Source organism: Petaurus breviceps, unplaced genomic scaffold (assembly GCF_028583685.1).
Source record: "Petaurus breviceps papuanus isolate PSGF00001 unplaced genomic scaffold, PetGlider_PUasm1.0 582, whole genome shotgun sequence".
NCBI classification, from domain to species: Eukaryota; Metazoa; Chordata; class Mammalia; order Diprotodontia; family Petauridae; genus Petaurus; species Petaurus breviceps.
The window spans coordinates 13,583,632-13,609,037 of NW_027186390.1; the positions used below are offsets into that span (position 1 = coordinate 13,583,632).

The following is a 25,406-nucleotide window of genomic DNA, read 5'->3' on the forward strand; positions in this document are numbered from 1 at the left end:
AAAGGGTTTCTTCTTTACTGTCCATTGCCCTCCTTGTTCTGCCCAGCCTCAGGTGCTGTTCATCCTGGAACTTCTTTCAGCACCCAGGACGTCATTACCCTGAACAGTCAATTACTCCTACAGTGTTTTTACCCTGGAAAATCAACTCCCATTGGTCAGTTCCTCCTCCAACGTTCATTTTGTGAAGGGACCTTGGCCAGGTAACCTTCGCTGTGCTCTTTACTGCTCCTGACTTTCCTTACTTCAAAAGCATCCTTTAACCACAGCAGTGTATCTCCATTGCCACCCCCATCCAGCTTTTGAGCTCCCTTTTTGTGTAGTTTTCCTCTACTAAAATGTAAACTTCCTGAAGGTAGGGAATGTTTTTCCTTTTCTTTATGCTTCCAGTGCTAATAGTGCTTAATAAATCCTCCCTTTCTTCCTTCCTTGAAATATAGACAGCAAAAGATGTTATGACAGATTATCAGTTGCTAAAAGAAAAAAAAAGGATACATGAGAATGAGATTTATATTTCTTGATCGCAACTTAAAATTCAGAAATGAAAAGCATTCCTGGCCAGTAGTACAATTGATAGAGATTGGTAATAATGTATTTTCCAGGTTGCTTTGCAAGCAGAGCTTTGAAGTGGAAAGCATAGAGGGCTGGGACAAGGGGAGGGGATGCTCACATACATACATATATATGAAGCATAACAAAGATTAGTGTAGGTGGAAAAAGAAAACGAAAACACAATTATTGAGACACCTAAAAGTTCACAGGTGACAAAGTGCAAGAAAGGAATCAACAGCAAAATCCACGACCTCAAACATCAATTTTAAGCAACAAGGAAGAGGAACTAGAAATCCTAACATAAGCAAACAAAAATGAATACATAAATGTCTATCACTGGGAATTACTAAGATGAAATCGATGACTAGTATATAGTTTCAAATAATCATGCCTTATTAAAAAGAAACAGGATAAATATTTTACTTATGGAGAATAGGATAGCATAGTACATTAAAAGGGTATGACAGGAAATCTAGGAACCAGAGTGAAGAAGCCTAGTAGTAAACATTTGGGCAAAGATCAGTGGAGAGAGAAACATTTTGTTCACCAGGGTAAAGTACAGACACCTGTACAGAAAGAGGAAAGAGAAAAATTCTGTGTCTCTGTCTTTGCCCTTTCTTTTTCATCCCTCCCTGCTCCCTATATGTCTCTATCCAAAATAAAACAAAACAAAAAGCAGAGCATGTAATAGCTTCTTGACTGGATTTAAGACAAATTTTAATCTTCAAAAAGTGGAGGAAGAAACACAGGAGTAATTTTCTGAATCTAATTCTAACTAGCAGGATGGGAATTGTTGTTGGAAGTGGGGGGAATAAGAGAAACTTTGGAAAGAGTTGACTAGTATATCTTAGAATTTGTGATATCAGTGAGGAAAGTCAGGCATACCCCTAAATTTTGGAAGAACAAATTTCTAAAGGGTTCAATTCAAACTAGGAGGGGTATAAAATAAGAATGGGAAGGAAAAAAATTCAATGAAGAGAAAGATAGGAGTTACCTAAGAGACCAAAGTAGGAGCACAGGGAAGTCACTAATTAACATAAACTTAAAAAAAATATACATGTAAATAAAATGGAAGCAAAGACAAGGAACACTGACAAATACAAAAGTGTAACTCAGTACTGCAAGAATAGAGGGGTAAAGCACAGAATAAACTGAGGTAGGCAAAGAAAGCTAAAAACAACAAAAAAGGGCAGTTATTATAGTTGCTTTTCAGTTGTATGTGGGAAAAGAGAGGGATGAAAGAACCAAGGGGACTACTGTTTGGGGCAAGGGGATGAGTGGCTAGGACAATGAAAATAGAGAGCAGGTACAGCTGCTCAAATACTACTTTCCATCTGTTTTCTCTACCAAGAAGAATAACTTTTAGACCGGAAAAGACAAAAATAGTTAAGAAGGAGTTGATACCCAACAAAAATGAGAGTAGGAGAAGAAAGGATCTAGCTGTTCTTGATTAATTTAAATCACCTGGCTCAGATAAACTGTATCTTTGGGCAATGAAAGAACTGACTGATTCACTGAACCAGTGTCAGTGATCTCGGAGATCATGGAGAAAATAAGAGTAGGGCAAATGTCATCCCAATCCTCAAACAAAGGAATAGGACAGAATCTGCAAACTATCAAACAATCAGTTTGATTTTGATGTTTGAGAATATTCTAGAACTTGTTAATAGTGACCCTCTAAAAAAGAAAGTACTGATCGCAAAGGCTTAGCATGACTTCATGGGACAGAAGCCATCACAAACTAACTGTATTACCTTTGTTTGATGGGGTTAATAATTGGTAGATCAAAGATATGCTGTAGATATAATTTACTAGAATTTTAACAAAATATTCAACAAAATTACCCACATTATCATGGTGGAAAAAGCAGAGAGAAATGTATTAGATAACCATTAAATCAGAACTGCTTGGAAGGAGATCTCTTAGTAGAGTGATCAGGGCCTAATCAATGGCCCTGAGCTGTTCAACACTTTTATCAGTGACTTGGACAAAGGCATAGACAGCATCCTTAATGATTTTGCAGGTGACAGAAAGCTAGGTAGGACACATAAAACTGTTTCAGACCCACAATCTTAAAAGATATAGCAAGATAGAGCATTGAGCTGAATCTAATAAAATTAAATTTTAATAGAGATAAATATAAAGAATGACTTTGGGTTTAAGAAATTGATTTCATAAGTATAACAAAGAAGAATAGTTGGACAGCAGTTTTCTGAAAAAGACCTGGAATGTAATAGATTGCAAATTCCATATAATGTCAATTAAAAAACATTTATTGTGTTTACTTTGTATCAGGCACTATGCTAAGGTACAAAGAAAAGATGCTATGGTAGGATAGAAAGAAGTGTAAAAATAGTACATGAAGAAGCTTGTTTTTTTTTTTTTCTTTTTGGAGGGGAGGAGGTAGGGCAATTGGGGTTAAGTGACTTGCCCAAGGTCACAAGGCCAGTTTTGTGTTAAGTGTCTGGACCAAATTTGAACTCAGTTCTTCCTAACTGCAGGCTTGTTCTCTCCACTGTACCACCTAGCAACCTACTTGTAAACATTAAGGTGCCATATAAGTAGGCCCATTTATTTTTTTTTTTAAATCATCCCAAATATAGTGATGGGTTATTCTCAGTTTTTAACTCTCCATCTATCTGCTCCTAGCAAACATCCCTCTGCATTTCTTCCTTTTAACTAGCTTTTTTGGGGGAAGAATTAACAGATACCAAAAGGACACCAAAAGACAACCAAAGTTGTCTTTAAACTGAGAAACCTCATCTTACACCAAAAATATGTAGATAGGTTCTCAATTAACTTTACTGAAAATTGAATGGTCTTTGTGAAAGTTACTAGCCCAGAGACCATTTAAAATTCATCTCCCATTCTCAGGTGTGTTCTTGAAGGCTAAGTTGTCAAATATCTGAACTCTAAGTAAATGGGTACAGTACAATATGTAAACCAAGATGAAACACGAGGTTATTTAACTCCAATGAGAAAGCTATTTAGCTTTGGATCATAAAATACCACAATCTCAAAATACTATAATTTGTAGTTAGCCCAAAGCACCTTGTACATGAGATAAGTAAAAGACATTATTAAGGACATAAATGGCCAGAAACCAGCAATGTATACAAATAAGAAATGAAAGATAAATAGTCTAAACTTCAACACATATGTATTACATTTTAAAAGAAACAAAACATCTCCATCAGATTGGAAATATTCTTAAGGCATGATTGGTTGAAAGAATACCAGATCTACGCTGGAAGGTACTTCGAAGGCAAATAGCCAAATCTGAACCTGAATAAGAACGCCATCTACAATATTCCTGACACTCCCCCAATACCGAAATCTTTGCTTGATGATGACAGGGAGCAGGAACCAATACTTTCCCAAGAAGAACATTCTACTTTTAGGTAGATCTAGTTTGGAAGATTTCCTTTTATGAAGACTTTCTGCAGGATAAATAATTAATAATAATAACGATGAAAATAACAATGATAGAGACCTAATATGTGCTAGGCACTATGCTTAGTGCTTTACAATTATTATCTCATTTGGTTCTCACAACAACCCTCAGAGGTTTGTGCTATTATTATTCTCTTACAGATAAGGAAACTGAGGCAAATAGAAGTTAAGTGACATGCCCAGAGTCCCACAGCTAGTGAGTGTTTGAAGTCAGATGTGAACTCAGGTCTTTCTGACTCTAGGCCTAGCACTCTATCCACTATTTCAAATTCTTCCCACTGGAAGAAATTATGCATGCCCTTTAGAGTCAAGCAAAATAAGTGTCATCCTACTTTGATACAACAAACTTTACATACCTTGGAAAGAGCTATCATATCCATCCTAAAACTTCTCTCCTTCAACCTGAATATCAATCACTATCAGCTCTATTCATTAATCCTAATAGTGATAACTTAGTCTCAGTCTTTACTTCTCCATCTATCTGCTTCTAGTAAATTTCCCTCTGCCTTTCTTCCTTTTAATGTTTTCTAGAAGAATTAATAGATATCAAAAGGACCACAAAAGGACATGGTCTTGGATGGCTTCGCCACCCTTGTTGACCATTTCTGGGAACCCTAGACTGTCAATGTCCACTCTAAAATGTGCTTGCCCAGAGTCAAACAGTATGTCAGAGTTGTGGTTTAGCCAGGAAAAAGAACAATACAATAATCAGCACCACAGTTCTAAATACTAAGTAAAATAAATGTAAGTTTCCCCCTGAAATGCTATCTATGCTAGCCCATGATTTAGGGCATGTAGTCATCTTGGGAGTCATGGTAAAGGTGGCAGGGGTGGGAGTGTTTTCACAGTCCCTCCTGAACAAGGAGAAAATAAGCATTTATATATTGCCTACTATGTGTCAGGCACTGTGTGAAGTGTTTTTACAAAGGAAGAGAGAATAGGTGGATGATGTCATGGGGTCAGAATGGTGGGATACTACCTTAGGTACACAAAAGTTCAAGATCTGTGATAGTTTACAATTTTCTTTGGAACTGGCATTTTATTACCATGGCTCCTCAGGATTGAAACTGACAGTTCCATTCATTGATCAGGTCCCCAGGACCTCAACTTAAGAGATCATATACATGAAACAGGAACTCATTTCTCACTTTCCAGTGTTTCTGAGTTCCTATCATGTTTACCTTCACACACCTCTGACGCCCTGTCATACTGGACCTCTATGGTGGGTTAGGGTCCCAATAGCCAAGCAAAAAACAAAACAAGCAAAAAAACCCCACCACAATTCACTAAAATTGTTCTGTTTTATTAAAGAAAAAAAAGTCCAAAAGATCTGAATTCTACCATTTGCATGCTACCATGAATACATAAATGTGACCTCTTTGGGCCTCCATCTGCTCATATGTAAATGGAGAAAATAATACTTCTATTATTGGTTTCATTGGGTTGTGAGAAAAGAACTATATATAAACTGTAAAAGGCTATAAAAAGGTGAGCAAAGATTATTATTACTCTTGTAGATACATGGCTCATCCTTTTTTTTTTAACCACTCACATTTTTCTATACAGAGGACACTGTATCGAATAAAGTTAAAGTTGTGTTCATATAATTATGAAAAATAGAATAAGATTACTCTGTATGTGATATATATAAGCAAGTCTAATAATAGGAAAGAAACATAGTCAAGAAATAGTTCAACTGAAGTTAATCTTTAAAAAAAATTTCTGAGCACAAAAAAGGTACATTATGTTCTGCAACTATTAAACATTTTACCTTCTGCAATTATCTGATCTAGCAGAATACCAGGATCAATTTAACTGGACTTTCATTTATATTTTATATTAGGAAAAAGTTATATGCTTCCAAATTTAATTAACAAAAACAAAAATTCCTAGGATACCCCATGTAACTTTGCGGAACTCAGAGTGGACTAAACAATGCTTCTTAGTAGCACAGGACAAAAGGTCATTTGGAAGGGATGTGCCTTTAAGAGTTTACAAAGGCTTGGTCTTCTCTCCTGTAATAAAAGAGGAAACATATCTCAGTAAAGGAAGGATGCCCACTTTAAATAAGGAAATGAGTTTGCAGGATGTACACATGCTGCTTTCTATTAATGATAAGCAAAGTCTACAGAAAGAGTACTAGACGGCTTAAGCTTTCATGTAGAATACCTGCAGAGAATGTTTAACATAAACAAACTGCAAGTGGTGTATCCACTCACCATTTTATTAAAGTGATTTATGTCTTCGTAATAGAGGCTAGGAAATATAGACAACTATATTCCAGTTAAGAGCTATAATTACTGGCATAATGACTGCATGCCAAAATCGACACTAATAATGTTTTAGGGAGAGAAGCATACTACAGAGGTTTATGAGGATAATTGTACAAGATAGATGGCTTCAGTTGTGTGCTTTTTAACCAGAGGGGATGGGAAGGTGGGGACTTATTATCCTTATTATAGCCTTTCTTGTGTGTTTAAGAACATCAAATCATCTGCTCAAGCCTGATTCACTACAACGCAGAAGCCAGCTCACATCTAGAATTCCCTTCCATTGTTATTTTGGCTTTGATTTTGGCATCAGACCTCTGCTGGCTTCTTTTATAGCACAAGATACTAACAGGAGGATTTTCTTTTTAACTACTTTCTTAAAATTGCAATTTAACTCAATTACTCAGGCACTGATTATCCAATTTGTCATCTAACCCCACCCTTTACTTTTCCTCCTACCCACTTAATGACAATGTTTGGGGCCATTTGCTGTTTCTTAGCACTTCCACAAGTTATAGTGCTTGGGCAAAATCAGAGTTGTTACTTGGAAAATCCTTAGAACAGTAAGAAAGGCAAAGTAAATGGCTAAGGTGAGCTTTGGAGATTACTGTGAAAGGAATTTCAATCATCCATGCCAATACCATGAAGAATGGAGATTTGACTGCATAATGAAGGACAGATGGATTTTTTATTGTTGACTTCATTCTGTGGTATATAAAATTCCATGTAGAGAAGTAGTGCCAAAATTCTGGACCTGATTATTATTGCTATTATTGATAACAACAATAGTGGTGATGAAGATGATTCACCTTTATTTGGGACTTTAGCACTTTTATCACAATGCTAGGGGGAAAGCAGTATAAATATTAGAATTCTTATTTCATAGATGATGAAACTTGGGCTCAGAGAGTGAGCTTGCCCATATTCGTGCCATCAATAAGTATGAAGCCAGGTCCTGAACCTGCATTGACTCATTCCAAGTTCAGTGTTCTTTCATGAACAAATAGACAACCTCTAATATTTCATACAATAACCAAGCAACTATTAATCTCCTTAGGGGTACGTTTGCCCAAAGAACATTGTGACTAGGAACACATGAAGATAAAATGAATGGTTATGTCTATGGATTACTGGAGGAGAGGGATAACATTCTTTCATTTTCAAGAATAAACCAAACCTATCTGGTAGTTGCAGAGAAGTAAATTTAGGGCAAAGGTAGTCCATATTCCTCCTCAGTTTCTTGGCCAAACTCCTAGAAAAATGCCAACTATACTTCTCTTGCTCATTTCTCACACTTTTGCAGTATGGTTTAACTGACACTACTCTCTCCAAAATTATTAATTATTATTAATATAACATATAATTACATAATAATAATTAATTAATTGCTCAATCCAATTGAACATTCTCTAATTCTTGAAATCTCTGAAGACGATGTTGCCCATTCCTCTCAGGGCTTTTGTGACATTTCTTTCTTTTGGTTTTCTCTTTCTATCTGTTTGACCAGTCCTCCTCAGTTTTCTATGTTGAAATATCATCCACATCCCGAAACAAAAATATCATTATTCACCAAGGCTCTCTCTTGGACTGTCTTCTCTGTTATCTCTACACATTTTCTTGGTGATGTCATCCAAGGGTTTGATTACCAAAGCTATACAAATGATTTCCAAATCTATATATTTAGACTTGCTCTCCTGATGTTTAGTACAGTATTTTCAACTGCTTACTATATATTCCCAAATGAATTTCTCATATGTATACCAAACTCAACATGATAAAACAGAACCTATTATCCAATTCTCATCCCTAAACCCCACAAAAACACTTGTCCTCTAAACTTCCCTATGTCTTTTGAAGATGCCACACTTCCAGCTAATGAAGTTCCCAATCTCAGTCATGCTCAACTCTACTCTAACTCACCTCCTATTTCTAATCAATTAAGTCATTCCACAATATATTTCATTTTTGTGCCCTGCTCTACACTCATATGACCAGCACTTGAATCTAGGTTCATACCCCTCTTGCCTGAATTACCACAAAGGCCTAATTGGTCTCCCTATCTCAATCATACACACACACACACACACACACACACACACACACACAATCCTCATGCACAAGTGCCAAGTGAATGCTCTTAAAATATACTTCTGACCATGTCATGTCACTGAAAAAGATGCTCCCTTGACTCCCTATTAAGGTTCATCGATTGGCACGTAAAAGTTCTTAATGATCTAGATCCAGCCTATATCACCAGGGTTGTTTTGCATTACTCCATTCCTGGCATTTAGCCAAACTGGTTGACATGTAATTCCCTATACAGGACAGTCCACTACCCATTTCTTTACACTGGCCATCCCTCATGCCTAGAACGGACTGCCTCTCCACCTCTGCCTCTTAGAATCCCTTCATCCTTTCAAAGGTGAGTTCAAATATTTCCTCATTCCTAAGGTCTATCCTGATCTCCCCCATGCTAACATAATATTTTTGGGTGGAAAAAAGATTTTCATGAGTCAGATGGAAGAAAGGAGCTATGAACAAAAGAGGTTAGGTAAAATCCATTTCAGATAAAAGATCTAGCTCTCCAAATTGGCTAGAGCATAGAGTGTGTGAATGAGAGTAGTATAACATAAGCAAAAGGGAAATACAGTATAGTACAGTAAGTATAACTTACCTGTCAGAGTAGCCACAGTTTTTTTGCACTTTAACCAACTGTTGCTATAATAAATACTTTGCAAGGAATTTCCAGACTATAATAGAAAACTAAAGACAGGCTTTTTTTTTTTTTTTGCTCTGAGGTAGGCAGTGAATGATCTATCAGTCACCTGAAAAGAAGTGTTCTGAACTCAAAGAAATGAGTTCAAGTATGTTGTACATACTTCTAGTCGTTTTCTTTCCCCCCTTGTTTTTATGTGTGCATTCTGGAAATTTGGTCATGTCTAACATGGGAAGAACTAAAGAGAACTCAAGAAAAACTGCTGAAACAGAGTGATGAAGAGCTCAAGGAGAGTAAAAAGGACACAAGACTAGAAGGAAGGAGAGATGTGTATTTGACTCCTTCTTCTGGTATTTACTAGGTGTGTGAACACTGGCAAATCATTGTTTCTCTGGGTCTCAGTTTTCCCATCTTTATATGCATATAATGCAACTCAATTTGACAAACAGCTCCTATAGTTCCTGCATCACAAGGCTATTAAGAAGATAAACAGAGTGAATGTGTACAAAACCTTTTATAAACTTTAAAGCCCTGCAAAGTCAACCTATTGGTTGCAGTCTACTTTTCCAGTGAATTAATTAATAAGAATTTTCTTAGAAATGTTAAATTCCTTTATTCTTAAAGAACAAATGTTCAGAATCAGAAACAAAATTAAATTTCAACAAGTGTTTTCTAAGGGTACTGGGCAAAAAAGCTAAATATACAAAAGTCAATAAGTCGCTGAATTTGTTCTCAAGTTATTTATATTCTCATGGGGGGAAAGACATGCTCACAAATTGAAAAGGGGAGGATCTGGCCTGAAGGAGAAATAATATTTAGCTGCAGAGCTTAGAAAAGGCTTCATAGAAGAGATGATGACTGAGAATGGGATGGTCCTTGAAATGGGAAGTACAATAGTGGAAGTATAATAGTGGGGGATAAAATTTGGAAGAGAAGTTCATTCCAGGAATGGGAGGAAGGGCAGTTGACGTGAACACAGAAATAAGAAAGTTCAAAAGACAGGGCAAATAAGAGTTTACCTAAAACCCTGAAAGTAAGGGCCTATGGGTAAGGTTGTATTAAGAAATGAAATAAGAATAAGAATTTGAAACTAGAATGTGAAGGGTTAAACATGCCAAGAATAGGAACATATGCTTTTCTAGTAAAAAATGAAGAACAAGATTTAAAAAAAACTTTGTTTTTTGGGTAAAGAAACTGTATTATCAACATGGATAATTTTAATGATTACTTGGATAGTGGCACGAAGGATCAATTCACTATAGACTATATAGTGGATGAATTGCAAATAGTAGATTATTGAAAAGGACAATAATAATAGTCTAGGCAAAAAGAGATTAGGGCTTGAACTATAGTTGCTTACTGGGAAAGGAGAGGAAGGGATAGATATGAAAGCTATTTTAGAGCTGGAACTGGAAGAACAGGGTTAAAAACGAAAGGAGCCAAAGATAATGCTGAGATTTTGAGATTAGGGGAATATTGGGATAGTGAAATCATCAACCCAAAGAGAAATTGCTGTAAGAGTAGCTTATAGTGGGGAAATAATTAATACAATTTTGGAAATGATGAATTTCAAGTGCCAGCAGTACAACCACGTGTCAATGGATAAGGAGTTGAAACAAAAGCACTAGAACTCTATGAATAGAGGATGGGCTTGGAAACAGAAATTTGGGAGTATATACCTAGAGGCAAAAATTCAAGCCATGATCATGAAAGTGATATTTGGTGAAGAAAACATAGAAGGAGGACCTGCAAAAGACAGAAGAAACGATGTCTTAGAAGCCAAGGAAAAGAAAAACATTAAGAACAGGTTGGTCAGCAATGTCAAATGCCAGAGAGAGGTCACTGAGGATGAGGACAAAGAAATGGTGACTGGATTTAGTGATGAAGAGATCTAGTGTCCCAGGATTTAGTAAAAAGGGGGTCTTTGGTGTTCTTGGGGAGATCACTTTCAGCAGAGTAGGAAAGATGGCATAAAAAAATTTTAAAGGATTGATAATTAACTAGGTAGCAAGTACAAACTACTCATTCTAGAAATTTGGCAGCAAAGAAAGAGATGGAATAAGAAAGCATTTATTGTATTAGGTTTATAAAGAATGTGTTAAAGCCAGATCCACAAAGTGCAGTCCTATTGGCTTCATTGCACAGAAAGTCATTACACATTCTATAAATATAAATGCAGAAAATAGGAATGATAAGAAAGTGGGATTAATCAAAGACTTCCCATAACAATCTCGATATTTATTATTCATTTTAAAAAATCTTGTGTTGTATAATGAAAACCCTTGCTATTTAACAAATTAGGAGAAAAGCTAATATGTACTAGATAAAATTATGGTTATCTAGAATTTATACTATACAAAGTTAGTAAAGGGGATAGAACAAGTAATGGAGCTGTGTAGAAAGGAAAATGGTCAGGAACTTTGTTCCAGGACTTTTCAACAAAACATTTAACAGCATACACATGATTTAGTAATTATAGAATCAGGGTTCCCAGAGCAAAGACATTCCATTCCCAATGCTGTGGTTAGCTTGCACTGCATTGAATGCTGCATATAACTGGAACTAATGTCATGGTGGGTTTTATGGCTTTGTTATTTTTAAAATTCAGGCTCATAACTCTGATTCACAGTTGTACACCTTCTGAAATGAGACTTTAAATATTTTTATAATATGACCTCTGAAAAGAAGACAATAGTTTGCATTTTTGAACATGTAACTGATGAACTTACACAGTGGTGGTGATGTCAATATTTCCATGATAAATCGCTGTGTTTAATGTTATATAACAGCTACAAAATTAAAGTATAACAGAAAAGGTCATATATAGATATGAATAGATTTAAAATATTTGTGTCTACATATATTTTCTTATTGAAAAATACAGTTCATATGTTATATGATATTAAGTTAAAAAGAAAAAAATTAATAAGCTAAAATTCTCATTTTGTACTTTAACGACACCCAAACAACTTTTACTGTTCTTATTTTAAAGTGTTGGAGTATCTGTGGGGAATGGCAAGGAATGGGTATAAAATTTTAAATGTCAAAAAAAATTCCACTTAGACATGCAGCTTTCTGTTCATTAAAAATGTCTTCTCGACTAAAATTTCCTAAGAATTTACAGCAAGCAGACTTTCCACAGCAGCAGAATTCTATGATCGACCATAATAGGTCCCAAGAGCTATTACTGTCCTTATTGGGTCAATAGCATGTGAACTCAGAAGGATTTACAAGACAGTGCATAATGGTTCCCTGGGAGCTATTACTTTCTGGTGGGGTAAATAAAATATATTTTCAAAAAAAAACACTTGTCAAAATATGTATTGGCTGTAAGAACTTTGAAGGCTCTAAACAAACCAAAGTATCATTAGATGAGGGCAGTAAAACTCTGAAGCAGAGTGTCTCACTATGCCATGGTTGTGCTGCAAATAAAAGTTGCAGTTTGGGTAGAGAAAGAAAGAGCCAACAGCACCTTTGTTTCTAGGTGTGTCAAGTCAATTAAACTCAGTAATCATTTATTTAGTATTTTCTACTGGCAGGGACTATGCAAGGAATTGTGGGGTACAAGATAGGGAGAAGAGATAAGAGGACAGGGGAAAAGGAAAAGTTGAAGATGAAAGTGAAGAGAAGGAAAAACAGTATAAGAAGAGAAAGATGAAGAGGAGGAGAAAGTGGAGACAAAAAGGGAAGGCAAAGAAGACAAGGAAAGGGAGAAGAGAAGGTAAAGGAGAAAATGAAGAGGAAGAAGAAAGGGAAAGGAGAAGAGAGAAAGGAGGAGGAGGAAGACAGGAAGGAGAGGAGAAAAAAAGCTGGATTTCCTTATATTCATTCCTAACTCAAAGTGCATAATTTTGGACAATATACTAGTTTCACTGCTCTTTGAAATTAAAACGATCAATTTAATTTTTAAAAATGATGTTTTATATAAATGAAACAAAAAATTCTGTTTTCTGCATTTGCATTGCCATTAAACTAAGAGATAAGATAGCATGCCTAACTGTAATAAATGAATCAACTAAATAAAAATCATAGAATTTTATAATCAAACATTGTAAGTGAAAATATGGGGCTATAAAAGGGAAATATAATTGCTAAGTATCTAAGACAAGATACCACTGGCATCATATAATCCAGGCAGGAAATCATATTGTATTATCCTTAATAAGCCTGAGGCAGCTAGATGGCACAATGGATAGATCCAAGTCAGACACTTACTAGCTGTATGAACTTGAGAAAGTCATTTAACCTCTGTTTGCCTTAGTTTTCTCACTTTGTAAAATAGAAATAATAATAGCACCTACACCACAGGGCTGTTATGAGGATCAAATGAGATAATATTTATAATGGATCTACTCCAGATTACTACTCAACTCTTATAATGAACTGAATTATATATATATATATATATATATATATATATATGCCATAGAGCTGACTAGGCTTCAAAAGTTTAACTAAAGAAAAAAGCTAACTAGCCTGTAAGGAGATTGTATTACTAACATATCACATAAACACAACTTTTTCCCCCTTTATAGGTTTTAGAGTGTTTTGCAAGTTGTACTTAATAAGCATATTCTAACAAAATGATATAGTTATCTCTATTTGTTGAAAAAAAAATACACAGTGAGTTTAAATATCACAAATCAAGAAAAGGGTAGAATTTGGGAAAGAATTCAGAATATTAGACAATTCCTCAATTCAGTAACTCACTATTTTACTGCCCTGACAGTCTAATTAGAAAATTATAGAGGAAAAAAAATTTATTTAAATCAATGAGGAAAAAAAAATTGTACCCCTTTGAATATTTTGGTTTCATATAGAAAAACAAAAATGAAATCTGTGGTTAAGCAGTGTCAAAATCATTCCATGTAGCACAACCATGGCATAGTGAGATACTCTGCTTCAGAGTTTTACTATCCTTATCTAATGATACTTTGGTTTGTTTAGAGCCTTCAAAGTCCTTACAGCCAATGCATATTTTGACAAGTGCTTTATTTTACTCATTATACCATGATCAAAAAGTTAGAAAGCATCATGTAGAAACAAAAAATTGCTGCCTTACTCTATAATTCAAGCAAAGTTTTTCACCCTAATAAAATGAATAATTAGCATATCTATAATTTAAACCAGTTCATATATTTACTATCACTATCTCCATATGTAGATTTTCTTCAGGGTGTGTCAACAATCCTGGAATGTACCTGAGATAGTTTAAATTCCCTGAGGTTGTGGAGGACCCAGGAGTCTAATCCAAACTCTAATTCCCCAGCATTCAGAGACCATTCACCAAAGCCACCCTTCATTTTCACACAAGCCTGGCAGGTTAAGGATCCAAACAAATGGAAGGTCTTCAAACCCATGGCTGGAAAATTTCAGTTCCTACTCCCCTAACATGAATGATTCAGAATCCTCATTTCCCAGGGCAAACCCTCCACCCTTTCATCTGCAGTTGCTTCTTGTTCCCTCATCCCAATCCAGCTTCAAACTAAGAAATCCCAGTCCTTGACTTCCTCGAATTTCCTTTTCCATCATATCTTCTGAAACCCTTGGCTAATCATTAACATTTTCCTTCTTCTTTAACTCATGGAAGGTTGGATTTCTCTGGAAAACATGTTGCTATCTCCAGAGTTGGTTACTCTTTCTCTCATATTGCCCAACATACCAGGCCAGGAGGAAAAATAATATTCCTGGTGTCCCCTCTCCTTGAAGATCCTCCCTTGGGCACCACTGCTGAACAACCTCCCCTTCAAGATTCAGTCTACACAGCTACATTCAGATCATTGTTATCATGATCTATGAGCCAAATCAAACCTCAATTTCTACATTAAAGGCAATGAAGGATCAAGGTGATTTAATTAAGAGTTGGAAGAAGACATTTGGATGAAAAATTGTGACACTTCTGAGTAGTTTTTAAGGTAAAAAGCTAGTATGTCTGGATAAAGATAGAAACATATCAGCACAATATAGTATGGAGAATGTCTTTCATAAGTGTTTAGTTTCTGGAATACATTGGCTTAGAAATTAATTGTCCAATATAAACAACAGTAATACTTTAAGTATCTGATCATGCTCCACCAGGATGGTATGTCTGCTCATATTGTTTTCTAGTAATCCAAAAATCTAGTAATCTAGTCCAACAGAATAATATTTAATGAGCATTTCTTCATGGATGATAAAGCATATATTCTCATACATGGTATTTAACAGTGTTCTTCCTCAACATTTGTAAGTATGATACACATTATATTAATGGAATTTTTACCTTGCTTTGTCAATGATATAATATCAAAACTGTACCTATCTGTAGATTTACTATGAAAATTAAATTGATCTTCTTTGAATTTGGCTCTATTAACGTACTTGAAATTAAAATGCGTTGGGAAAATGCAAGTAGAGAATATGTGATTTCATGTAAGAGAACAGAGAAGAAAAGAGAAGGGAAAATGAATAGATATGAACATAAGCAATAAGTAGTACTTTATAATGATCATCATTGGATCATTCATGTCCACAGTGTCCCTGTTTTAGGAAATTTTACCTTTAATTTGAACTTTCAACCTTAAAAATAAAAAGGGGAGGGCACCATTAACTGGGTCAAAAAAAAAAATCTTGTAAATTAAGCCTCAAGTTGTGCTTAGCAGTTTTCATTGAAGATTAAAAAAAAAAAAACTAAGCCTGAACAACCCCCTCAGCACAATGATTTTTTTGTCAGGAGCTCAAGATTAGTTGGGCAGTGTATAGTGTACATATTGAAAAACAGCTGTTTGCTGACAGACTGCTAGCTGGGAAGTTAGAGCTGAGTGAAGTGGTTAACCCACATCCCTTCCCACAGATAAAGTGCTTTGATAAGCAAGCTATACTGGTGAAAACTCCTAAGCCAGCCAGGCTGCAGAGACCCTCAGGAATGAATGTATGGCTTGTCTGAAAAGCTAGAGTCTTATGCTTAGTACTCATTCATTTTCCCAACCTCCACTTTGTTTGGTCTGTTTCAATTCTCTTTCTGCTTGCAGTAAACCCCATTCTTTGATATGTTCAAGCAATATCCTGAGCATATGGAAAATGGAAATCTAAAAACCTGCAAAAAATACCCCTCCTCTTAGACCATTTATAAAAATAAAAAAGCACTTTCCTCAATCCAAAATGTAACCATTAAAAAAAAAGTTTCCACTAAAATATGCATGTCTGGCTCGACCACAACCCAGTAACACATGGGCAAAAAAAATTTTGCCCAATTTTTATTAACAAAAAGTAATTTAAAGGAAAAAAAATATTCTTTTTGATTAATTTTGAACCTCTCCTAAACACCTTTGGACATGAACTTCCTAATTAAGTACAGCTGGTATACAAATATTACTCCAAAGTAATTGTTCAAAAATATTTTACTTTGAAAACATATACTCAAGTTATATTTTTGGACGTAAGTATCTGAATCCCATTAATGTACTTTCTCCAAGTCAGAATGATTTCTATGTCATTTAAGTAAGAGAACAAACTGTATCCATTCAATAAATTTCTATGATAAGAGATCTGGGTGAAAATAGTAAGGGCAGGATATTTTAGTGGGAAGAAGGTTGACCATAGATTCAGGATACCAAATCCTTAGAAAACACCAAAGATTATTATTATTCTGCCACTCAAAAAAGTAACTCGAAAAAATATCAGCTACTACTGATTCATACAACTACTTTCTTATCTCTTGACTAGCATAATCTGCACATCTCAATAGCATCATTGATCACAGTTTAAGAAGATCATAGGCAGGCTTTTGAAAAAAAAAAAAAGCATAGGGGAGCTGGGTGGAACAGTGAATAGAGCACCAGCCCTGGAGTCAGGAGGACCTGAATTTAAATTCATTCTCAGATACAACACACTTACTAGCCCTGTGACTTTCGGCAAGTCACTTAAACCCAATTGCACTGCAAAAATAAAAAAGAAAAGAAAAGGAAAAAAAGGCATCAAATTATATCTTGATACAACTAACCAAAAGGTACCGAGTAGACTATGTTTATTGCTTGATGACTATAAAAATACCATTTGATGGGCAAAAAATGTCACTTTAAAGGATCCTCTTTAGCAAGGTGTCTCACAGGCACATATAAAAATTTTGCAAGTTTATTTGAGAGATGTAACAATAGAAATAATTTTGTTCTATAATCCCCAGATTAATAATATCAAAGCAGGTATAAAATAAGTAGACAGTTTAGTATAGTAAAATTTGGTATTAGACAAATAATAGCTTAGGTCATCATCACTGAGGATGTTCAGAGTAGATTCAAAACACAAAAGGGATTTCTTAAAAATACTCAAGTGGTCTGGACATTCCTGTTTTGATGCTGATTGGATCAAGACTGAGAATACTATAAAGACTCCTAAATGTGATCCATAATCATTATGGATGCAGGAAAATCAGGTGGATAAAAAAAAATCTATTTCCCAAATTATAATATGCAGTTGGACATACTGCATATAAAGAGTTGCTCTCAAATGTAAAAAATTTGAGAAAGATACAATGGATGGATAAAAAACTGGGACCAAATTTAATAAGAGGCAGGTAGAAGGCTTGATTGCCTTTGGGAAATTGTGCAGTGCTTTTAAAGACTCTTAACTTCTCCCTGAAACTCCCTGAGTCTTTTTTTTTAACGTTTACATTCTTTTTGTGATGCTGTACGTTCACTACTCACTACAACCTGCAAATTAAAGTCATGAGTTTCCTAAAGGGCAATGGAGAAGTACATACTGGACATGAGTAGAGTGAGGTATATCATCAATGAAGAAGTGCACAGAAGTATCATCTGAGAAATGTATGACTGGAAAAGAAAGCAGGTTGGCCATGTAGTAAGCGAGTTAGATTTCTGAAAAGATAGCTCATATGCTTGTATAGCATCAAGATCTAGAGGATACCTTGCCACCACATCATGGATATCCCCTGTGAAAAAAAATAACCACATAATATGAAAATCAATCAAAGATTCCAAGAAACTTTAAAACTATCTTCTATATTATTAGTCCAAAAAGAAATTTTCATTCTTTTTTATTAAGGGTCAAAATATATTGTAACATTTTAGCAGAGTTGCGGGACATAAAATAAAACCACATAAATCATTGGCATTTCTATATATTACTAACAAAGACCAACAGCAAGAGATAGAAAGAGATATTCCATTTAAAGCTACTATAGACATTAGAAAATATTTGGGAGTCTATTTGCCAAAATTACAAAATGCCTTTCATACAACTAAAGTCAGAGCTAAAGAATTAGAAAAATATCAGGTGCTCACAGGTAGGTTGAGCTAATATAATAAAAATAAAAATTCTATCTAAATGAATTTACTTATTCAGTGCCATACTAATCAAACTACCAAAATATAATTGTATAGAGCTAGAATAAACAATAACAAAATTCATCTGGAAGAAAAAAAGGTCCAGAATATCAAGGGAATTAATGAAAATAAATACAAGGGAAAGTAGCCTAGCTGTACCAGATCTCAAATTGTATTATAAAGCAGCGATCATCAAGACTACTTGGTAATTGACTAAGAAATAAAGTGGCGGATCAGTGGAATAGGTTAGATATATAAGATACAGTACTCAACTATAGTAATCTACTACTTGATAAATCTGAAGATTCCAGCTTCTGAGATAAGAACTCACTATTTGAAAAAAAACTGCTATAAAAACTGGAAAATCAGTAGGTACAGACCAACATCTTATACCCTATGCCAAGATAAAGTCAAAATGGGTACATGATTTAGATATAAAGGCTGATACTATAAGCAAACTAGGAGAGCAAGGAATAGTTTACCTGTCAGATGCAGGGAGAATGGAAGAATTTATGACCAAGTAAGAGATAGAGAACATTACAAAATGCAAAATGGATGGTTTTATTATGTTAAATTGAAAAGGTTTTGCACAAACAAAGCCAATGCAACCAATATTAGAAGGGAAGGAGAAAGCTGGGAAAAAATTTTTATAGCCATGTCTCTGATAAAACCCTCAATTTCTAAAATATACAGAGAACTGAGTCGAATTTATAATAATACAATCCATTCACCAATTCATAAATGGTCAAAGGATATAAACAGGTAGTTTTCAGAGGAAGAAATTAAAGCTATCTATAGTCATGAAAAAATGCTCTAAATCACTATTGATTAGAAAAATGCAAATCAAAACAACTCTGAGATATCACATCACACCTATCTAATAAGCTAACATGACAAAACAGGAAAATGTTGGAGAAGATGTGGGAAAATTGGAACACTAATACACCATTGGTGGAGTTGTGAATTGATCCAGCCATTCTGTAGAGCAATCTGGAACTATGGCAAAGGGCTATATAACTGTCCCTGCCCTCTGACCCAGCAATACCACTTCTAGATCTGTATCCCAGAGAGATCATAAAAATAAAATAAGGACCCACATGTACAAAATTATTTATAGCAGTACTTTTTGTGGTGGCCAAAAATCGCAAATTGAGGGATGCCAATCAATTGGGGAATGGCTGAACAAGCTGTGGTATATGAATGTAATGAAATGTTATTTTGCTATAAGAAATGATGAACAGGCAGACTTCAGAAAAACCTGGAAAGACTTATATGAACTAATGTTTAGTGAAGTGAGCAGAAACAGAACACCGTGCACAGTAACAGCCATGTTGTGCAATGACTGCCTTTCACAGACTTAGCTCTTCTTAGCAATGCAAAAATCTAAGACAACTCCAAAAGACTCATGATCGAGAAAAAGCCACTTCCAGAGAAAGAATGTTGGGGTCTGAATTCAGACAGAAGCATACTATTTGCCCTCTTTATCTTTTGCTGTCTTGTTTTGTCTTTTCTTTCTCGTGGTTCCTCTCATTGGTTCTAATTCTTCTTTACATCAAGTCTAAAGTGAAAGTGTTTAATATGAATGTGTATGTAGAGACTATATCAGATTGCACACTTTCTTGGCCAGGGGGGAGGAGAAAAAGGGGGAGAAAATTTAAAACTTAAAATCTTATGGAAGTGAATGTTGAAAACTAAAAATAAATTAATTATAAAAATACACTGTAACATATAGTAGTAATTTAATTGTAAAGTAATGAAAACTTTTTTTGTTATTGGCATTACATCTAAATGTTCATACAAAAAGGGTAAAACTTTGTGAATACATTAAGTGCATTTCCTAAAGCTATATCTCCAAGAGTAATGATACACAATATAAACATGCATTTGCTTTTAATGTAATCACTTAGGACCAGCACAGATAGACAGCACAGCTGAATACTATAACTAATGGGAGCTAATCGCAGTTTGTTAATATAGCATAATTCTGTGTAATTATAAAGGAATGTTTTGTTCTAATTTTAGGTTACAAGAAACATCATGAATATGCATAAAACAGGACTACCTTTCCAAAATGAGTTAAATCTAATACTCGTTTTACTTGTTACAATTTTCATGAATTCCCTTTCACCCTGAAATCACCCAAGTTTATATTCCTGTCCCTTTAGTTGCCTTCAGCAAGGACATGTAATTTAATACCATTAAAAATGTTCCCTTACACATAAAGTATATTTCACTGAAACAAATGGCCTTTATTGTATGTCCAAATCTGAAAACTGTTTTATAAATCTTTATAATATGAATTACCAAAAGCAATTAAGTTATATAATCTATTTGTTTTAATTGAGGACACTTAAAAAGGATGGTTTCATGTAGCATATAAAATGTGCTCTCACTACAAAGCTGTATATACAGTGTGTGTGTTTGTGTGTGTGTGTGTGTGTGTGTGTGTGTGTAAAAGAATATATAAAAATGACAAGGAGTAGCATAAAAGTTTTCCTCCAGGAAATATATAGTCAGAATATGAGGTTGATCGGTCATATTATAAAAGGAAAGGATAACAGATCAACAACTCCAATGCTGCACTGATCCACACAAAATGTTAAAGACTTGTAGGGAGATTTCTAGGTATTCAAGGGAATCTCTCTGGAAGATGCATGAGAAGACCCAAAACAGGAGTCACACGGGATGAGGAAGTGTGGGTAGGTTGCAAAATGTACAACTGGGGAGGGTATTGCATAAATAAATAATAAATCCATTTAAAGTATGTACACATAATTTATTGTATATAATACAGATAACACTATATTTCTATTTTTAAAAAATAACCCATATTTACCTTAAGAATAATTGAGGGGGAAAAAAAGGAAAAAAATTCCAAAAGTTTTAGGGTTTTGTGGGATTAAAAAAAAACCAAGCCAATGAAAGTCAAATTATATAACTTATATAGTCTCTTCTAAGGTTCTACATGAGAGTAGTGGAAGGCTACAGATGAACATACCAAAACATAAGATACATGCGATGTAGTAGATAGAGCCCCAGGGCTGGAGTCAAGAAGACCTGAATTCAAATTCTACCACACTCACTAGATGTGTTACCTTGGGCAACTCACTTAACCTGAATGCCTCAATTTCTACATTTGTAAAATGGGTATAATAATAGTACCTACTTCAAGGGTTGTTGTGAGGATAATAACTGTAATAAGAGATAATAATTTTAAAGCACTCAGCACAGTCACTAGTACACAGTAAATATTATATGTTAGTTATCATTACTATGAGTGTGTGTATGTGTGTACGCACATATACAGTAAATTTATCTTTAAACATTTATCCTCCCTTAGCTTAGTTATGTATAAAGACATAAACTAAACAATTAGCAAATTATTCTTTATAGAACTGAAAGCTTATTTTTCTCAAATATCTGGATACTTGATTAAGTCAAGTACAATTGGAATTATAACAAAACCAGGTCTTCAATAAAAATTATAACATTTTAAAAGAATTCTATCTCTATATGCAGTTTATATTTGTTAAAAATAACTTTAAACTATACTAGGGAGGGGCATTGCTGAGGATGGAGGTGGAGGTGGATGATTATTTAAAGATCCTAGCAACTAGAATATTAAGAGTTCAGACCAGTGATGTTATGACAATTAACTGCTGAAGGTAATGATTTTATAAAAATACCTAGGAAATGGCAGGGAAAAAGGCCCAATCTGGAGATGCTATCCAGAAATCAACAAAAGATAAAGACCAATGCTGGAAATTAGAGAAACAACAGAGCCCATGAGTCAAAGAGTTAAGGCCAATGAGACAACCAAATTATTTAACATTATTATTCTTTCACTGAGTGGAAACAGACACAAAACTGATGACTGAACTTAACCTCAAAGGTGATAAACTGAAGGTAAAACCACTTGTTAATAGAATTAAAAGCTAATGGTCCCCTGACCAAAAAAAAAAAAAGAGTTCTTAAAAGATAATCATGGAAAATATGAATGAAAACATATGGAGTAACAAGGGTAGAAATGGACATGAATCAGATTCTTAAAATCAGAAGAGAAAGAATTTTATTAACTTTCCTGCATGAAAATAACTGTGTTTTAAGTAACTAATCATTCAAATCACACAAGTAATCAATTCTGCACAAAAGAAGTATCCCTTGAGACTACTCTGAAGTGCTAATACATCTGTGATGTTTCTACACTCCTACAGGTTTTGGTCTGTGTTACTACAGTGAGGTCATTTTCATTTATGTGCTCATAAAAGCCATGAATCCTTAACAAAATAAACATTACAGATGTCACAATATTCACTTGTTTGTTACTTACCTTTAGTTTTACAACTTCTAATTAAAGAACGTGTCCTACAGGGGTATTTAAATAACCAGGTTTTTGATTCTCTGACTTAAAACCAGTAAGAGTTGATACAAATGGTTTTATTTTCAGAGGTCAAGAAATGTTTAATGGGTACAATATGCCTATTGCTCATTCTCAGACCACTTATTATACTCTTGACTTTCGCAGTATTGTGCTGTACAAAAAAGGATGTTCACTATGCAAGAAAACCCACATTAACCCATTCTTTAACTTATTATTGGTAATTTTGGCTGAAACAAACACAAAGGTATTCATGAAAAGGATATTATTTACCTGTCATCAAGCCATACAAAAGAGAAGTGTGATTGGAATTATCACTGGACCGCTACTCTAAAAGAACCTTTGTTGCCATGTGCTGCCAACCCAGAATATCAAGGTAACGTTGAAATAGCATGTTTCTAGGTCAAGGCAAAGACCAAAAGGGCAACAGCAGTTAAGTTTTCATAGTAAGCAATGCCAGGATGCCATTAAATAATAAGAAATGAGTGACATTCTCTGTCACTTAAAGCTGTCAAAAGTGATGCTAAAATACATCAGACAGTCACCAGCTGAAAGAAAATGATGACCCTTCCCTTTTCAGAAGGCAAAAGTATGGGAGTTTCTGTGCTGTTTTCTCCATTTTTAATGATTCTCCTTTTCCCCTATGAAATCACAGACCTCATTTAAATGGTAGAGGTGAAAAGGCCTTATTACTCTTGCAAACTTAGAGAAAACCCAGCAGTCAAGCACAGGATTCTGAAGGAGTGCTAAGTCATTGAGCATAAGCACTGAAGTACAGAACAAAACATAAAATGAGACCAAAGGAAGATGCTACTTAACTTATAATAGCAAGGAAGTGATCTCTCCAAAGAGGTAGTACACAAATGGCCTGGCAATCATTCAGAATATGTAAAATTGTTTAATTGTGAAAAAGGACATATGTCCAGGTACATGCAAAGCAAAATTGTTAAAAAAAAAAAAAAAAAGCAAAACAAAACAAAACCAACCAACCCCAACAAAAACACAGCTCTGAATACTAGGCCTGAGGAACAACATCAGGTCCAACAAGGGAAAAGGCAGTTGTCTTCAGATAACGGCGATGACTGGTTTCGAAGTATGACTTTTATTTTAAATAATATTTTCTAACACACTTGCATGTTTCCTTTTTCTTGTGATTTATTTCTAATATTTCATCTCTTCAATGACAATCAAACACATCCTAAATGAAAATTCACTATCTGGGAATTCTTTAAAAATGTCTTTATCAGACAAAGAGAGTAGGTTTGAAACTTGACCACAATGCTAAAACTGATTCATGCTTAAGGCCCTCTAAATAGACCATACAGTAAAAAGAATAAGAAATTAGAACGTCAAGAACATGGAATATAGCAAATTGTTAAATAACTACTAATGAGACCAAGAATTTGATCTACCGGTTATTCTCTAAATACTTTCCCTCTCTCTCTCATTCAATTGGGAAAAAAGTATCCCTTATAATGTGAGCTTATTATTTGAATCAAGAAAATTGCAATAACACCTCTTTTATTTTTCCCCTTTTTGGAGGGGGAAGGTAGGGCAATTGGGGTTAAGTGACTTGCCTCAGGTCACACGACTAGTTTTTGTGTTAAGTGTCAGAGGCCAGAATTGAACCCAGGTCCTCCTGACTCCAGGGCCCATGCTCTCTTCATTGCATCACATAGCCACCACCCCAATACCACCTCTTTTTAAACCCTATAATAGTAAATATAATAAAATAATAAATAAAAACTATAATAATAAAAGATAGTATTTATGTAATACTGTTTTTGCAAAACACTTTATATATTTTGACTCATTTGATCCTCTTAATGACCCTGTGAGGCAGGTGCTATTATTACCCTCATTTTACAGATGAGGAAACTGAGGAAGAAAAATATTAAACAATTTGCCAAAGCTCACACAACTAACAAATGCTTGAGAATTTCCCAATATAGGATTCAGACTTAGGTCTTCCTACTTCCAAGACCTATCCAACTCTATCCAATGTGCTACCTAGCTGTTGCCTATAAAAACCTACTGTGTAAAGTTTAAAAAGCCATATTACTTAAGACTTTAAAAGATCCTGACTTCATTACAGTAGTAGGATAGAGAGCTCTATATTTCATGGCAAGATTTCTGTCAGTCAAAATAAATTATGGTGTACCTATTATGCTCATATCATGAAACAAAACATTTTCTTCTATATAATATGTGTATATATTCACAATAAATATAAAATGAAATTATTTTCCTGAAAATTAGTAATGTTTGTACTTGCCTTTTGTAATTTCCCCAGTAAAATACAAATTTCTAATTTTATACTTTTGTGTTTCCATAAATAATATCCCTAAGATACAGATTAATGCTTGTCACAATAAAGTTTCAATTTGATTCAACAATTTTATGTATCTACTATGTGAAAGTCACTCATTTGATTCCAAAATTACAGTGATTATATAAGATTTCCCCCTATAATTTAATAGGGGATATAACAAATAAACAACTAATACCAATTAGAAAATAAGAGACAAGGAGAGGAACAGTAACTAAGAATTGTAAAAGGGTATTTTGAACAGGTTTGGGGAGAATGTTAGGGTCCAGAATTATTAAAGATGAAACAAACTAAATTAGAACTAGAAGAAAGAGAAGAATTTCAAAATACAGATATTGTGAGGTAAGGGTGGAATTGGCAGACCGCTCTCAGATTATAGCGAAGACAATCT

General features: G+C 34.5%; 1 protein-coding gene and 1 long non-coding RNA gene across 5 annotated transcripts in view; both read right to left on the reverse strand.

Moving 5' to 3' along the window:
* GMDS (GDP-mannose 4,6-dehydratase) overlaps positions 1–25,406 on the reverse strand; it is a 799,941-nt gene that overhangs the window by 527,499 nt on the left and 247,036 nt on the right. The gene's annotated exons all lie outside the window — the stretch shown is intronic.
* LOC138173563 (uncharacterized) overlaps positions 5,290–25,406 on the reverse strand; it is a 39,191-nt gene continuing 19,074 nt past the window's right edge. Inside the window, exon 2 of the long non-coding RNA XR_011171440.1 lies at positions 5,290–6,017. This is a non-coding gene — a long non-coding RNA (uncharacterized lncRNA). The remainder of the gene's footprint in view (positions 6,018–25,406) is intronic.